Genomic DNA, 14,409 nt, shown 5'->3' on the forward strand with positions numbered 1-14,409 from the left:
AGCTCTGAGCTCCTACATCAACAAATTGGAGAGATCGGAAACTAACAATTTAATGACACATCTAAACCTCCTTGAAAAAGAGCAGCAAGATAAACCCCAATCCAGTAGACGGAAAGAAATAATCAAAATTAAATCAGAATTAAATGAATTAGAATCCAAAAAAACTATAGAAAGAATCAACAAAACAAAGAGTTGGTTCTTCGAAAAAATTAACAAAATTGACAGACCCTTAGCAAACCTTATCAGAAAAAGGAGAGAACACACCCAAATTAATAAACTCAGAGATGAGAATGGAAACATCACCACGGAAACAACCAAGATTCAGAACATTATTAGGGGATACTTCTCAAAACTTTATGCTAATAAGTTTGAGAACTTGACAGAAATGGACCTTTTCCTAGCAAATATTGACATGCCAAAACTAAACCAAGATGAGTTAAACCAGCTTAACAGGCCCATATCAAGCATTGAAATAGAAACAGCAATAAGAGACCTCCCAGCTAAGAAAAGTCCAGGACCAGATGGTTTTACAGCGGAATTTTACAAGGCCTTCAAAGCAGAGCTCACACCAATACTCCTCCAACTCTTCAATGAAATTGAAAGAGAAAGCTCACTACCCAACACATTCTATGAAGCCATCATAACCCTCATCCCAAAACCAGGCAGGGACTCATCAAAGAAAGAGAACTATAGACCCATTTCTTTGATGAACATTGATGCAAAACTTCTCAACAAAATTTTGGCCAATCGACTTCAACAATTCATCCAAAAAATCATACACCATGATCAAACAGGATTCATTTCAGGGATGCAAAGCTGGTTCAATATACGCAAATCAATTAATATTATTCATCACATCAACAGGAGCAAGAATAAGAACCACATGGTTATCTCAATAGATGCAGAAAAAGCATTTGACAAGATCCAACACCCCTTTATGATGAAGGTTCTGGAAAAATTAGGAATCCATGGAACATTCCTCAATACAATAAAGGCTGTATATGACAAACCTACAGCCAGCATTATACTCAATGGTGAAAAACTAAAGCCATTTCCTCTCAACTCAGGAAAAAGACAAGGATGCCCACTCTCTCCACTTCTCTTCAATCTAGTATTAGAATGCCTAGCTACAGCAATAAGACAAGATGCAGACATAAAGGGGATCCAAATAGGGAAAGAAGAAATAAAACTCTCCCTCTTTGCAGATGACATGATCTTGTATTTAAAGAATCCCATAGACTCCACTCCCAAATTACTCAAGCTGATTCAAAACTTTGGCAAAGTAGCAGGTTATAAAATTAACCCCCAAAAATCAATGGCTTTTCTATATGCCAACAATGAGAAAAGTGTGGCTGAAATTAGGAAAGCAACTCCATTTGTAATAGCCCCACAAAAAATAAAATACCTAGGAATTAACTTAACCAAAGAAGTGAAGGACCTCTATGATGAAAACTTTAAAATCTTGAAAAAGGAAATCAACACAGAACTTAAAAAATGGCAAAACCTCCCATGCTCCTGGATTGGCAAGATTAACATCGTGAAAATGGCAATACTTCCCAAGGCTATCTACAAATTCAACGCGATACCTATCAAAATTCCACCCTCATTCTTCAAGGAAATTGAGGAGGCAATCCAAAAATTCATATGGAACAATAAAAGACCCCGAATAGCAAAAACGCTCCTCAACGGAAAGAACACTGCTGGAGGAATATCAATACCAAATTTCAAACTCTACTATAAAGCCATAGTAATCAAAACAGCTTGGTATTGGCATAAGAACAGACCTCAGGTCCAATGGAATAGAATTGAAAACCCAGAAATGAACCTACAGACCTATAGCCATCTAATCTTCGATAAGGAAGCTAAAACAATAGAATGGAAGAAAGACAGCCTCTTCAGTAAATGGTGCTGGCAAAATTGGTTAACTACATGTAGAAAACTAAAGCTAGATCCTTATATATCACCCTGTACCAGAATCAACTCCAAATGGATCAAAGACCTTGAACTCAAAGCAGACACTCTGAAAACATTACAGGATGGAATAGGAGAAACCCTAGGTCTCCTTGGCTCAGGTCGAAATTTTCTGAATAGAGACCCGGAAGCACAACAAATCAAAGAAAGGTTGGACAAATGGGATTGCATAAGATTGCAGAGCTTCTGCAGGGCAAATGACATAGCTGGCAAGATCAATAGAAAGCCCACCGATTGGGAGAAGATCTTTACTAGCCATACAACGGACAAGGGTCTCATATCTAAAATATACTTGGAACTCAAAAAATTAAACCACCCAACAACAAATCCTCAAAGAATCAACTGCCCAATAAATAAGTGGGCGAAAGATTTAAAGAGAAGCTTCTCTGAAGAAGAAACAAGGATGGCCAATAGACACATGAAGAAATGTTCAACATCCCTAGCCATAAAAGAAATGCAAATCAAAACAACATTGAGATATCACCTCACTCCAGTTAGAACAGCAAAAATCAAGAACTCTAACAACAACAGATGCTGGAGGGGATGTGGACAGAAAGGAACCTTACTTCATTGTTGGTGGGAATGTAAACTTGTTCAACCACTTTGGAAAGCAGTATGGAGGTTCCTCAGAAGACTTCACATAGATCTCCCCTATGATACAGCAATCCCACTTTTGGGCATTTACCCAAATGTTTACAAACAAGACCACACTAAAGCTACCAGCACAACTATGTTTATTGCAGCATTATTTACCATAGCTAAGATATGGAACCAACCCAGATGCCCCTCAGTAGATGAATGGATCAAGAAAATGTGGTATATATACACAATGGAATTCTATGCCTCCATCAGAAAGAATGACATTTCCCCATTTGTTAGGAAATGGAAAGGTTTGGAAAAAATTATATTAAGTGAAGTAAGCCAGGCCCAAAGAAGCATAGGTCCCATGGTTTCCCTTATTTGCAATATCTAGTATAGGTATGAGTCAAGCGGAAAAGGTCAGATAATGTGATGTTAGGAAAATGAACCCTTAAATATGTATTTTAATGTTTTCGTTTCTTTCATGCATGTGTTTCTAACGCATTTATAAGATTATTTCTTTGTTGCTTTGTATGTCCCTCCCCCACAGTGTAACCCCCGCTTTCACTATATTTGATGTCAGTATAACATGTGGAGGAGATGGGGACAAACAAGTCGTTTAAGGATTCAGGTGGACCTGTTGCAACAATGAGAAGTACAAAATGTCATGTCAAAACCAGCTTTACAATGTCGGTGTGGGGGGGGGGAGGAGGGTATAATTGGGTGGGGGGAGGGGGGTAAAATTGGGTGGGGGGAGGGGGAGGCGGGGAAGGGAAGTGAACGGTAAACAAAGGAGGAGGCTGCAATGCTTGGTAAGAAATGTATGCATTATCCTGCCCATGTAATTGTAGCCCCCCTGTACAGTATGTTCTCAAATAAAATAAAATACAATTAAAAAAAAAGAAAAAAAAGAAAAAGCATTTCACAAGACCCAACACACCTTCATAATGAAGGCACTGGAAAAATTAGGATTTCATGGAACATTCCTCAATAAAATAAAGCCAGTGTATTACAAACCTACAGCCAGCATTATACTTAATGGTGAAAAGCTAAAGCTATTTCCTCTAAACTCAGGAATGAGACAAGGATGTCCACTCTCTCCATGTCTCTTCAATTTAATATTAGAATGCCTACCTACAGCAATAAGAATAGAAGCAAACATAAAGCGGATTCAAATAGGGAAAGATGAAGTAAAACTCTCCCTCTTTGCAGATGACATGATCTTGTATTTAAAGAATCCAATGGACTCTACTCCCAAATTACTGGAGCTGATTCAAAACTTTAGCAAAGTAGGAAGGTATAAAATTAACGCTCAAAAACCAATGGCTTGGGCTGGGAAGGTGGCTCAGTGGTAGTGTGCTTGCCTTGCATGCCTGAGGTCCTGGGTTCGATTCCTCAGCACCACATAAGCAAAAAGAAAAAAGCCAGAAGTGGTACTGTGGCTCAAGTGGTAGAGCGCTAGCCTTGAGCTGAAGAGCTGAGGGACAGCGCCCAGGCCCAGAGTTCAAGCCCCATGACCGGACCCCCCCCAAAAAAAAAGGCTTTTCTGTATGCCAACAATGTGAAGAGCGCAGCTGACAAGAAAGCAACTCATTTTGTAATAGTCCCACAAAAAATAAAATATCTATGAGTTAACTAAAGAAGTGAAAGACTTCTATGATGAAAACTTTAAAAAGCTAAAAAGGAAATTAATACAGAATTTAGGAAGTAGAAAAACCTCCCATGCTCCTGGATTAGGAGAAAATGGTAATAATGCCAAAGACTATCTACAAATTCAGTGTGATACCTATCAATATACCAACCTCATTCTTCAATGAAATAAAAGCAGCAACCCAAAAATTCATATGGAACAATGAAAGACTGCAAATAGCAAAAAAAAAATCCTTAGCAGAAAGAACAGTGCTGGAGGAATATCAATACCAAACTTCAAACTGTACTACAAAGCTATATTAATAAAAAAGAAAAGCTTGGTACTGGCTCTTGTGCCAGTACTGGCTCTTGTGAAATAGAATTTAAAAACCAGAAATGAACCCACAGACATGCTGCCACTACATCTTCGATAAGGGAGTTAAAAATTAGAATGGAAGAAATATGTCTTCAGTAAATGGTGCTGGAAAAATCGGTTAATCACCTATAGAAATCTAAAGGAAGAACTTTATATATCACCAGAATCAACTCCAAATGGATCAAAGACCTTGATGTACTCGCAGATACCCTGAAAACATTACAGGAAGGAGTAGGAAAAACTCTAGGGCTCCTTTCCACAGGTCAAAATTTTCTTAATAAAAACCCAGAAACATAACAAATCAATGAAGGTTGGACAAATGGGATTGCATGAAACTGCAGAATTTCTGCATGGCTAGCAAGATCACTAGAAAGCCTACTTATTGGGAGAAGATCTTCACTAGCCATACAATGGACAAAGGTCTCATATCTAAAATATACTTACAACGTCGGTGCAGGGGGGGGGAGGACTGGGGGGGAGGGGGGAGGCTGGGAAGGGATGTGCCCATGTAATTGTAACCCCTCTGTACAGTATGTTCACAAATAAAAAAAAAAAGAACTCAATGAAACTAAATCCCCCAAAAACAAATCTTCAAAGAAACAACTGCCTAATAAATAAGTAGGCTAAAGACTTAAAGAGAAACTTCTCTGAAGAGGAAATAAGAAATGCCAATAGACACACAGAGAAATGCTCAACTTCTCTAACCATAAAAGAAATGCAACTCAAAAACACTGAGATTCTACCTCACTCCAGTTAGAATGGCTATAATCAAGCAATCTAATAACAACAGATGCTGGAGGGGATGTGGCCAGAAGGGAACCCTACTGCATTTTTGGTGGGAATGTAATCTTGTTCAACCACTCTGGAAAGCAGTATGGAGGTTCCTCAAAAGACTCCACATAGACTTCTCCTATGTCCCAGCAATCCCACTTTTGGGCATTTACCCAAATAGTCACAAACAAGGCCATACCAAAGCTACCCGCACAACTATGTTTATTGCAGCATTATTTACCAAAGTTAAGATATGGAACCAAGCCAGACGCTCCTCAGCAGATGAATGGATCAAGAAAATGTGGTATATTTATACAGTGGAATTCTATGCCTCCATCAGAAAGAATGGCATTGCCCCATTTGTTAGGAAATAGAAAGGCTTGGAAAAAATTATATTACGTGAAGTAAGTCAGACCCAAAGAAACATAGGTCATATGCTTTCCCTTATTTGCAATAACTAGTATAAGTTTAGGACAAGCAGAAAAGGTGAAAAGCTATGTACAAATGACCATATACAATGATGTTAGGTGAAAGGAACCCCATGATGTGGACACAACTTGTTTTTTCTTTTTTTGCTATCGTTTTTTAACACATCTAAAATGTACTATGTGATTTTTTTGTTTCTCTTGTATGTTCTTCCCCCATGGTATAACCCCTGTTTTCACTGTATTTGATGTCAGTGCCTGTATCTTGTATCTACATTTTTCTAATTTGGTGGGGAAGGGAAATAACAAAATGCTGAAATAAGGATATAGGTTGACCCATTGTAACAATGAGATGTACAATACACTATGTTGAAAATGAACTTTACAACTTGTGGGGGGGAGGGTGGAGTTGGGAAGGTGGTGATGCAAGGGATGTTAGGTGAAATACAAAGAAGGAGGTAACAATGCTTTATAGGAAATGTACTCATTTTTTTACTCATGTAACCGTAACCCCTCTCTACAGTATTTTTACAATAAAACATATAAAAATAACCCCCATATATTATAATAAATAAAAAATTCATCACCCACGAATAAGGTTGAAACTAGGGCTCAAGTGCTAAGAAGTGACCTTGAGAACAAAATCCTTAAGAATAATATACATGGCTTGATTGTACTCTTATGACATAAAGGGGCTTACACATATACAATACAAGACACACACACACACACACACACACACACACACACACACTTTCAGCATAGCCACTGTCCATGCTGCACAACAACACCAATAAATCCACACATACAGACAGACTCCCAGACAGCTCCTATTGTGTCAAACCTACTCAATTTGCTTAGATGGGATATGAGGATTGGTGCATGTGTGCCTGCATTCCTAAGGGCTCCCTGATGCATCCCTGCTGGCCTTTCTCATGAGCTCAGCACCAGGTTTTGCCCATTGTGGGGCAGACCTTATATAGAAAAAAATAAATTTCTGCACCCATTTCCTGTTTCTGACACTCCCACCTGGATGTAGAGAGTACATAGTCCCACCCTTCCTGCTTTTAGACTTCCCAGAAGCATCTTTTCCCTGCCCCTACCCCTAGTCTGGTGCCTGGCAACCACTCTCACTGCCATAATAGCTACCATGTAACCAGCTGACCATTAGGACCTAAGTAGGTGACAAGATCAAGGAAACCACCACAACTTGACAGCACACACAGCTTGCTCTCTTACTCATTGCTTTGGCCTCTATGGCAAGGGTTAGCCAGGTCTGCAAACTCACCTGACTACTCACTTATTTTCTGGTTCTACAGCACTGATTACAAATACTAGCTGGGAAGTTGGGCTCTGGTGCCTCAGAACTCTTGTCCTAATGGCTCCAGAGGCTGAAGTCTTATAGCCTGGGCTGTAAACACACTAACACCCACAACCACATTCATCATTATTATTTTCATTGTCATCGTCACCTCTCTCATCTAAAACTACTTGTGGTGATAGGACTCATGTGGCAAGTACCTTGAGTGAAGAAAAATAAAGGAAACCATGTACTATCTGATTGGAGCACCAGATCCAAAAGTCCTGTGTACATACTCAAACACTGACCACTCTAATTGTCACTCCTGCACACCCACATGCACAACCCAACACATACACACAGGCTCCCACATAGGCACATACAAACGGCGACTGGGGTTGTGGGACAAATTATCTGGGATATCCATTCTGGTTACTGTGATGTCCACCTTGTTTTGGAGTGGATTCAGCATGGCCTAGGTGGTCAAACCCATTGTTTCCTTGTTTCTTCCCACTCATTTGGCAGTTATGTCCTACCTACCATACCCATAGACTGTTTCCCCCTCTTCATAGGCCACAAAGTGCCCTGTCTGGCAAAATGAAATTGGAGGAATAAAGGCCAGGTGTAAGCAAAGAGAACAGGACCTCTGAGGGAACTGGGCTTGGTGCTGGCTACCCAGCCCTGACATTCAGTAACCACAGACCAACTGGCTGCTAAGCTTGCCTCACTGAACATGGGATGTCTGTATTCAAGAACATTTTAGCTTATCCTCATTTTTAGTGGTGCCCAGGTCCCTCCTGTTCCATATATCCCGGCCTTCCTGGCCTCCTCTCCTTTTTCCTCATCAGAGGCTTCATATGATTTCCTCCCTCACACATCTTCCTTCACTTTCTACCTCAATTTAAATTTTAGTAATATAAAAGAGAAATTCAGCAAATGAGCAGACAAAACAGGAAATTACCAACATGAGGAGATATCCAAATTAATACTCAGCATGTAAATTAACAAATTAATAATTTTAAGGGGAAGCTTAAGGGAGAATTGGGGAGCTTTAGGTGATAACTCAATTAAAGAGAAATAAATTAATTACTTAATTTACCAATAATAGATCTTTCTGAAAGAAGTCTGAGGAGAGGCTTTGCAAACCTGATGTGTGATCCATTGTAAAAACCACACTAAATTAATTAATTAATTAATACATAAATAAATAAATATTTCCCTAGGGCCAGAGTTTAGATTTAACATACTGAGGTAAAGCTCTGATGTAATTTTTTTTGCTGTAATTAAATAACACTATGAGGAAGAGTTTCATGATTGACTAGTTGTTCTGAAATTAGCCCTCCAGTTAAAATACATTACTATAAATAAATATGTAAGTAAGGAAATAAATAAATAATAACTTTCTGAGGAAGTGATTGAGGTTGGGCCAGGTGATACTACAAGGAAAATTGTGGAATATGGTAGCATCACCACAGGTAAACTTCCTAGTTGTCTTTTACCTAAGAGTGATTTACAGTCTCAGCACACAGTTCATCTCAAGAAATTCATATCAATCAAACTATAAACAGATAGAGACTCATTCTAATACAGAAGAAATTACACTGTGGGAATGCAAGAACAGAAATCAGTGAAGATTTCAGAATCAGTGTGTGTTCTCATGGTGACCATGTAGCTCATGGTTATAATATAAGCAAGTCACCACATCAGGGGAACCAGTATACTTTGACAGTGCTTACAGGTCCAACTATTGGACATTGCCTTAGCATTTATGACAAGGGCAAGCCAGGCCTGCAAACTGACCTTCCTCCTTCGTCATTTTTCAGCTTTGCAGCACTAATTAAGAATAGCAGCTTAGAAGCAAAGCTGTGGTGGCTCACAACTCTCATCACAAAGACTCTGGAGCTGAAGTCTTACAGCTCTGGGAGGAAAGCCCCTGAGAATTTTATCCCTGATTAAGTATACTAACCCCCACAATCAAGTTCATCAGCATCACCTTAACTGTCATCATAACCACCATCATCTAAAACCACTTGTGGTGCTAGGATGCAAGGGGAAAGTGTGGAAATTGAGCAAATATACCTAAAGGACAGCATCCAGCACATGATGGAGCCCTGGGTTTGGGAACCATATAAACACAAATACACACTCACCACTCCAACCCACCACTCCTTCAAACCCACATGCACAACCCAATACATATACACAGACTCTCACACAGGTACACATATAGAGTGTCATGGGTAATGAGAGGAATTGTCTGGGACATTCATTGTGGTTGCCGTGATATTCACCTTGTTTTGGAGTGGACTGGGACTAACCTAGTTAGGCAAGACTCATGTTTCTTCCTATTGACTAGGCAGTTATGTCCCACTTGCATGCTTCATAAGTCTCTTCCTCACTGTGAAATGTCCACAAAGGGCCATGTGTGGCAAAACACAATTGGAGGAATAAAGGCCAGGGGTAAGAAAAGAGAATAGGACCTCTCAGGGAGGCCTGTTTAATGCTGGCTGCCCAGTTCTGATATTAACTAACCATAGACTAAGCTCACCTCACTGAATATAGGATGGCTGTGCTCAAGAACATTTTAGTTCTTTCTCATTCTGGGTGGTATCCAGGTGCCCTCATGCTCCATACATTCTGGCTTTCCTGATCTCCTCTTCTTTTTCTTGGTAAGTGCTTTCAAGTTACCTTGCTCCCTCATGCACCATTTTCTTAAACTTCCAACCTCAATTTAAACTATAGTAATCTAAACAAATTTAGTAGTGGGACAGATAAAAGATACAAAATTAGCAACATGAGAAGATATCCATATTAATCCCCAGGATGGAAATTAACAAATTAATAAATTACTTTGTAAGGGTGACCTGAGGAGGGCATCAGAAGTTTTATGTGACAACTCAAGTTAAACCAATATGCCAAAAATTAATTATCTAATTAGGCAATAATAAATTTTTCTGAAAAAAGTCCGAAGAGAAGCCTGGCAAGCCTGATGTGAGATCCATTGTAAAAACACATTATATATAAAATACATATACATATACATATACATATATATGAATAACTAAATAAGGGAATAAATAAATAAATATACAAACATTTCCCTGGGGTGGGAAGTTAGACTTGCATACTGAGGTAAAGCTCTGATGTAAATTTCTTTGCTGTAATTAAATGTTTAACACTACGAGAAAGAGCATCAGGATTGGACTAGTCTAAGATTAGCCCTCCAGTAAAAATAAATTATTATAAATAAATATGCAATTGAATAAATAAATAAATAAGCAACAAACATTGATGAGCAGGTGCCTAAGATTGGGCCAGGCAAAACTAAGATGAGAAACTGAATCATACCCCAGTATCATAAACAAATAATAATCAATCTCCCATGAATAAAGTTGTTCAATTGGGGCTCAAGTGTTAGGAGATTGCCATCAGCAAATAAACCTTAAAGACAGTGTCCATGACCTGGTTGGAAATTCAGGACCTAGGGGAACACATGCACGCACATGCGCACGTGCACACGCATACACACACACACACACACACTCACCACACCCACTATCACTCTTTCACATTGACATTCACAAAGCCAAACAGACTCTCGCACAGGCTCCCAAATGGTCCCTGCATGCCTGTGGAGGCATGACCTAGCGTGCATGTGCTATTTCTGCTGGGCCAGGCCCCCTTGGATTGACCAAATGGGATGAGACTAGGCGCTCTGCATTGACCCATGCAGGTGCACCTACCTTCCAGTGTGATGAGCCTTACTGTGACACACCAGGATGCAAATCACAGATCACAACAATCCCTGCCAGTCTTCTGCAGAAGCTCTGCACCAGGACATGCCCGTACTGAAGCAGACATTTTCTGAACAAATAAAATCCTCTCCCATTCTCTGACCCTGACTCTCCCACCTGTACCCATCCATTTCAAACACCCATGCCCTGTTGTTCATCTCCAAAGCTTCCCATCCCTCCCCCTCCCCCTGCCTAGTTGCCTGCCAACCACTTTTACTGCTATAACATCTTTCATGGTGACCAGCTGGCTGTTAGGACCTAAGCTGGTCACCAGATCAGAGGAATTACTACAATTTGATGGCACTCACAGCTCCTCTCACCAACTGCCTTAGCCTCTATGGCCAAGGCAAGCCAGGCCTGCAAGCTTACCAGCCTAGTTGGTCACTTTGTGGTTCCACAGTGATGAGTAAGAATACCAGATGGGAATCAGGGGTGGTTCACAATCCTAATACTAATAACTCCAAAAGCTGAAGTCTTAAAGCTTGGGAAGGAAAATCCATGAGAATTTTATCTCCAATTAAGCACACTAACACCCACTATCACATTCATCATCAATTGCACTTTCCTCATCCCTTACATCATCTAAAACCACTTGTGGTGCTGGGAATCAAGTGGCAAGTGCAGGCCTTGAGTGAATGCACCTAAAAGCACAGGGTCCATGACCTGTTTGGAGCTATGTGTCTGAGAGTCTTATGTACACACACACCCAACACACCGTCTATCACTCCTGCACACCCACATGCATAACCCAACACATAGACTCCTACACAGGCATACACCAATAGTGGCTGGAGTTTTATGAGGAATTGTCTTGTACATCTATTCTGATTGCTGTGATGCCCACCTTGTTTTGGAGTAGACTGGGCCTGGACTAGATGGCCAAGCCCCATGTTTCTTTCTGATGATTAGGCATTTTGTGTCCCACCTGTAGTCCCCATAGGCTTCTTTCCCCTTATGTAATGCCCACAAAGGGCCTTATGTGGCAAAATGCAACTGGAGGAATAAAGATAAAGGGTAAGAAAAGAGAGCAGGGCCACTGAAGAAGGTGGGCTTAGTGCTCTCTCCTAAGCCCTGGCATTCAGTAACCTGAGGCTCACCAACTAAGCTCACCTCAATGAACATAGGATTGCTTCATTGAAGAACATTTTAGCTTTCCCTCATCCTCACTGGTGCCCATTTGTTTACCTGCTCCATATATCCTTGCCAACCTGTCCTCCTCTCCCTTTTCCTGATAAGTGCTTTCCTGTTACCTGCCTCCCTCACACACACCTTCTATCTTCACCTCTTATCTGAATTGAAACTTTAGTATTATACATAGGAAATTTAACAGATAGCAAAACATAGGAAATTACCAATATGAGGAGATATCTAAATTAGTCCCAGTATGGAAATTAACAAATTGATAAATTACTTTCTAAGGGATGCCTGAGGGAGGCCTGGCCAATTTAGGTGACAACACATGTTAAACCAAAATATCATAAATTAGTTAATTAAATATTAATTGATTTTTCTGGAAGATGTCTGAAGAGAAGTGTGGCAAGCCTGTTGAGAGATTCATTGTTAAACCACATTATACATATGTATGTATGTGTATATATATATATATATATATACATATATATATATACATATAAAGGAATAACTGAATAACTGAATAAATATACAAATATTTCCTTGAGGCCAGAGATTAAACTTGCATACCAAGGTAAAGTTCTGATATAAATTTCTCTGCTGTAATTAAGTAAACACTTAACATTATGAGGAAGAGCATCGTGATTGGACTAGGAAGTCTGAGGTTTGCCCTCCAGTTAAAATAAATTACAGTAAATATGTAATTGAAGAAGTAAATAAATTAAATAAATAAATAAATGAGCAACATTGATGGGGGGGTCTGATGTTGGGACAAACAAAACTTAGAGGAGAAACTGAATCAAACCTTTTTTTTTTATCATAACATAGAAAATACAAAAATGGCCCATGAGTAAAGTTGTGGAACAGAGGTTCAAGTGGTAATAACTGGCCTTGACACATGAACTTTAAGGATAATGTCCATGATCAAATTGGTGTCCTAGGATTTAGAAGGGACAACAGACACTTACACACAAACACAGACACACACTCGTTATACCCTCTGTCACTCCTTTTCAATAGACACTTGCAAAGCCACAAACACAGACTCCCTCACAGTCTCCTAAATAACTCCTGAGTGTATGGGAAGTTGTGACCTAAAGCAAAAACTGTATTCCTGTTGTGTCATGCCTCCTGGGGTTGTCAGGATGGGATGACTTGAGATGACTGCACAATGACTTGTGTGGGTGCCCCTGCATTCTAACAAACTGTGCTTTCCTGTAATGCTACATGACACAGGTCACAGAACACCACGATACCTGCTGGCCTTCCTCATGAGCTCAGGACCATATCAAACCCATACTGATTCAGTCCTCTTATGGGAAAATAAAATTTGTAAATCCTTTCCCTGGCCCCAACTCTCATTCCCAGACCTGACCAGTTAAAATCAGGGTCTCCCCCTCCATTTGCCTTCCTTGAAGTTTCCCTTTCCTATACCACACCCCTGCCTGGGTGCCCAGCAACCACTTTTACTATCATAACAACTATCCTGGGGACCAGCTGATAGTTAGGTGCTAAGCAGGTCACTGGAACAGGGGAATTGTCATAACATGACAGCCCTCACAGCTCCTTCTCTTGCTCACTTCTATGGCCACTATAGCCAGTGTGAACTTGGCCTGCAATCTTACCCACTCATTTCTTAGTTTGGCAGTGATGATTATAAATACCAGCTGGGAAGCTGGGCTCCAGTGGCTTACAGCTCTCATACTAAAGAATCTCGAGGCTGAAGTCTTACAGTTCTAGAACAAAAGTCCCTGAGAATTTTATCTCCGAATAAACACAGTAGCATCCACAATCGCATTTATCATCATTGTCTTCACTGACCATCATCTAAAGCCACTTGTGTTGCTGGGACTCAAGCGGCCAGTGCAGGCCTTGAGCAAAGAAACCTAAAGGAAAGCATCCAACAGCTAATTAGTCCCCCACTCATACACAAACACCACTCCAAATGTCACTTTTGCACAACCACATGCACAAACCAACATCTATGCACAGACTCCCACACAGGCACATAGACAGAGTGGAAGATGTTTTGTCAGCAATGATCTGGGACATCCATTCTGGTTACTTGTTTAGAGTGGACTGGGTCTTGCCTAGGCAGCCAAGCCAAGTGATTCTTCTCATTGATTTGATAGTTGTATCCCACCTGGGATACACATAGACTTCTTTCCTGTTTTGTAAAGGGTGTGTCTGGCAAAAATGCAATTAGAAGAATAAGGACCAGAGTAAGTAAAGAGAACAGATTCTCTGAGGGAGATGGACTTAGCCTCGACTGCCCAGCTCTGGCATTCTGAAGGCAGAGGCTCAGCAACTGGCTTGTAAGTTCACCACACTGAACTTCTGTTCAAGAAGATGATAGCTTTCACTCATTCTCTGCAATACCTGGTTCGCACCCCTCACCTGCTTCATATATCCTCACCTTCCTGAGCTTTAAGG

Source organism: Dipodomys merriami, unplaced genomic scaffold (assembly GCF_024711535.1).
Source record: "Dipodomys merriami isolate MVZ:Mamm:240054 unplaced genomic scaffold, mDipMer1.0.p SCAF_3, whole genome shotgun sequence".
NCBI lineage: Eukaryota > Metazoa > Chordata > Mammalia > Rodentia > Heteromyidae > Dipodomys > Dipodomys merriami.